Genomic DNA, 4,744 nt, shown 5'->3' on the forward strand with positions numbered 1-4,744 from the left:
AAAGAAAGAAAGAATCCCTAATGGCCGACATGTCCGTCTAGATTTAGTTCTCATTTCTAAATTGATCATGTCAAGGTGAGTGCGTCCCCGCCACCCCCAACACTGACACTGAACAGCTGTGACAGCAGGAGCACCCAGGGGACCCACAGCCAGAGGACAAGAGCCACAAGGAGGCTCCTGTGGGGGGGGGGGGGGTTCCTCAATCAGGGAAGTCCAGAAACTGTTGTGTGTGTTTTTAATTCAGTACAAGATTTTGCTGTTTTTTCACTAAACACACTGAGAGCAGAGTTTAACAAACTGAAATCCAAGCCTGGAGACTTACTGCCACCCTCTGTTACACATCTCTGCTCCACCACCAAGACCAGAGACAGGATGGCTGATTAAAAAAAACAACCTTACTGTGTCAGAATGCAGTACTGGATAGAAATAATGTGGATCTATGGGATTAAAATAAAGTTGCATGCACTTATGATGACATTATAGTCCAGTGAACTCTTGAAAAAATTATTAGAAACTGTTGTTTGTGTAATATTAAACCAAGTTAACAGTCTGGAAAAAGTAAAAATACATTTAAAGCTACTATCTAACTAATAAATAAGCTGTACACACACACACACAAACACGCACACACAAACAATTTTGTGTTCATGTAGCCTGTGTGAAAAATTACTTGACAAGAGGACAGCCAAGTGTAAAATGAGAATACATATATGATTCTCAATATCAGTTATTCACATCATGCAAAGTTATTGGAATGAATATAGAATTATTAATGAAGAAAATAAATTTGGAATAATGCTGCTGCCAACACAGAGTAAGTCAGGGAGTGGTTAGAGTACATTAGGCCTCGATGACAGCCTGCAGGAAATCATGTAAACCAGGAAGTGAAGTGTTGACGTGCTCCATCAGCCCAGATACTGAGCGAGGGCACACGGGAAAATAACAACGGCAGCGACAATGTCGACGGACTCTGCCCCCCTCCACGGGGCTCTGCCTTTGAAGACAGACATGAAAACCGAGCCAGGCCGCAATGGGGCCCCTGAAGGAGGTCCCCTGGCAGATGCAGCCACTCGCCCTCCCCCCCCCCGTCTGTTCCCACAGGCCCCAGGCCCTGAAGACAGCCCCGAGGCTAATCGACCAGGAGCGCTATACGGAAGCAGCAGAAGCAGCCAGCGCTGAGCACGTTTGTCTGAGTGTGTACACATCAAGACCAAGAACGAAACAAAGCAGTTGTCATCAGGCCGCTCTGGATAACGTAATGATCTGGGATCAGTTTGGCCTTCATGTTTACAAACAACAAACAAAGATCGAAACTCTTCTTGCGGTACAACAAGTGAGCGATGGTCCTGTAGTTACCAGCGGGACGCCTGCAGTACATCAGAGCAGGAGGAAGAACAAAGCTGGTGTAACAATGATGATGATGATGATGATGATGAAGATGATGGTGCAGTAACAAGTCTGTGGCCTCCAGGGATCTGAGATCATTTGCATCCTGGGCCAGTGAACATGGGGTCTGGATTGTGGATTAGCTGCCGATCGTTTTCTAATAAAAATAAAGCCTTATTCTTACATTAATTGAGGAAAAATACACGGATAAAATCCTATTTGTTTCCCTCTGAATCAAACATACCAGCGCTTCTTGTGATGGTTTCTGTTGATGTGACTTGTTGATTGAACCTGAGTGGGATTAACTCAAATTAGCTCGTTAAACTATAACAGCAACTGTGCAGAACAATCAAGTCATGACCTCGTATCATAGAGCGACAAAAGGAGATTTTAAAGGATATCAACCAAGTTTAACTTTGTCTAGAAATCCCAGCCAAGGTCATGAGGTCAGAGTGGTCTTTGCAACAAGTGGGCGCCTCTCCAAATGTCTGTCTCTAATCTGAAAGCACATTTTACCGATGTTTTCCCATTTCAAGCTCCTCTCCAAATAGAAATAGGTTGGCTCCGTACGGTGACGTTCCACCGAGCTCATCAACGGCAGTGGTGGAATTAACCCGAATCTGTTCTGATACTTAAAAAAAAGTAAAACATTTTATCATTGTCATCTTAAAAAAAAAGAGAGTTATCATCTTCCAACATGAAAAGAAACAGAATGGGGGGTGGTATAATTACTGATTTTACCATAAATTTGGAACCAGTTTTCATGTATTCATTGTTTCTGGGGAAGCTGGATGATGCATGTGATGTTGCTTCATGCGCAGTCTTTCATGCTCTGTTTTGTCCTGATTAAAAAAAGCCAATAAAAATTCTTGGAAAAAAAAAATCTTGCTAATACTTTCATGAGATGATCTCACTACTATTTTCATGCAGGACTTTTATGTGTAATCTTAGTATTTCACAGTACAGTAGTATTACTGTGTGTACTGCAGTTGTTCCATGTGTTCGTCACTGCAAATGATTAGACTGATTCAAGAGAATGTTAATCCTTCGAAATTCTTCAAGAAAACCAGTGGAAGGAAGGATTTATGAAGTATCGGGAATATTCCAACAGTTCTATAAAAAGCACTGTTGAAAAAAGGAGAGATTCTTTTTATTTAGTCATGAGAGAGCCACGGTTCTGTAACGTACACACACACACACACACACACACACACACACACACACACACACACACACTTTGAGCTGCACACAGGACCTAACCACCACCAAGAGCAAGCCTCCCCATAGCTCTCACATTGCATCAAGTCACTGAGTGACGGGTACATTGTCCAAGGCAAGAGGGAGAAGAGTGGTGAAACGTGTTCCTCTCAGAGAGCTCCCGCACCGCTCCGCCACAGCCAGGCGGAGAGCAGCTACACACATGTAGTTCTGGGCCGCCCCCATTGGTTGAGTGCACTCCGCCATAACAAGCTTCTTTAGAGGTTGTGTGTGGGCTGAATGATTTACAGATCCATTAATATTTAAGCAATAATTTGAACTTTTAAACATTCGCTATTTCAAAATATCACAAACATAAACGACAAAAGTACCTAAATAGCTGGTTTGAGGCAGAATGTGAACTGCAATGACTGCACTGAGCTGAAACTGCTGGAGGTGCTCAGGGTGTACACAGGTAGCGCTGGACTGTGACCTGAATCGTCCCCACGTTAAAGTCTGACTGGGATCCTTTGTTGTGTTTCTTTCTCCCTCATTTCTTGTCATGCCCTCTGTGATAAAGTCATAAAAAAGCTAGAGATGAGGTATCGGATGGGAGGAATATCAGAATATTGCAATTGTATACTGATACTGACATCATGAGCTCAGGTATTGGACTGATGGCGCCTGTCCACACACCCACACAGATTCTGTCCTGGAGCTGGACTATGACCCCGATCCATGTGCGTCTCAAATAAATTACTTCAGTGTTATGCATTTGTGCATATTTTTCCTCGTCTTATTCAGTCGTGCTGAAATTCTTAAACAAAAATGCCAAAAACAATAATAGTGATAATATTCTAAAGAAAAAAAAGACCTCAGGCATGAGAACCAGCAGACGTTTATCAAATCAATCAGTGCATCTCTTCAAAAAAAAATGCCCCCAAAACGATGTGGATACCACATAAAGAAACAAACCAGATAGCAACTGCATGGATCAACTCTGAGCCAACCAGTTCAACTAGATAATAGTCACCACATGCAATAAAATCAAAGGAGTAGAAAGAACTTAAATCGGAACTCCGATCACATTTACAGAAACAAAAGAACTCCATCGGACCCTGCAGTTGAAACTGTAAGAAGATGACCACATCATATGAGTTGGTTCACTTTTAATTCTTCAAAAGTGTCTCTGAGTAATAGATAATCTCATATTTAAAGATGGTGAACTTTAGGAAGTAGAGTGTCAGCAATGATTCCTTTTTTTAGTAAAATAATCATGTTAATACCCGTATTACAAAAGATTATTGTGTCCGTAAAGCATTTGCAAATATATTGCTTTTGCTTTTTTTGTTACCTGATAAATTATGCACTTCACTTCAGGTTTCACAATGACCACTAGGGGGCCCTACAAGCACCTACACCTGACAGCTTGATTTTATTTTTGCATGAAGTTTCCAACTCTAATTCTCCAAACCGGATTTTCGAACGATTTGAATTGTTGTTTGAAGAAAAAAATCAATAAAGAAATACGTATCTAGTCAAAAGAATATCGCTTGAAATTATTAAGATGTTAAAATCCAGATTTGACATGAAGCATCTGTATCATCACCTGGTTACAAAGATAAATGCATATTGCAAAATTACCAGATAACAGTTGACAGTAAATGGGTGTTTATCAGTGCCTCAAGGCCAGTGTGGGGTTTTTCACAGCTGATAACTTTGTGATAATGCCACAGAGATAAATATGAAATCATGATGGAGTTTGCAATTTTGCATATTCGAAGGCGTATTTGCCCAGCCGGATCCCAAGTGTGAATTACAAGACTAAAATATGTCCAAATTAACAAATAAGAGCTGCATTTCTGACTAGATCTTTGTTAGACGCTAACAAACTTAGACAAACAACAGACCTCAATCCATCTGATCTTAGTACACCTCAAACACAAAGGAGATAAAGGGGAAGTGTGTGTGACTAAATATGATAGTTGTCATAACATGCTATCATATTTTCATCAGGAGTTAAACAGGGTGATGGATGGGTGTTGAAAGATGGTGCCTCACGAAGGCTTGCTGAGGTCGTTTTGGGTTGGAGCGAGGCAGCCGGCAGTGAACCAGTTGAACAGTCTTACGGAGGGTTTGGAGAATCACACTTACACTTGTT

The sequence above is a fragment of the Aulostomus chinensis genome, chromosome 15, assembly GCF_037954235.1.
Source record: "Aulostomus chinensis isolate RoL2024-O1b breed Wild chromosome 15, RoL_Achi_v1.0, whole genome shotgun sequence".
In the NCBI taxonomy this organism is placed as follows: Eukaryota; Metazoa; Chordata; class Actinopteri; order Syngnathiformes; family Aulostomidae; genus Aulostomus; species Aulostomus chinensis.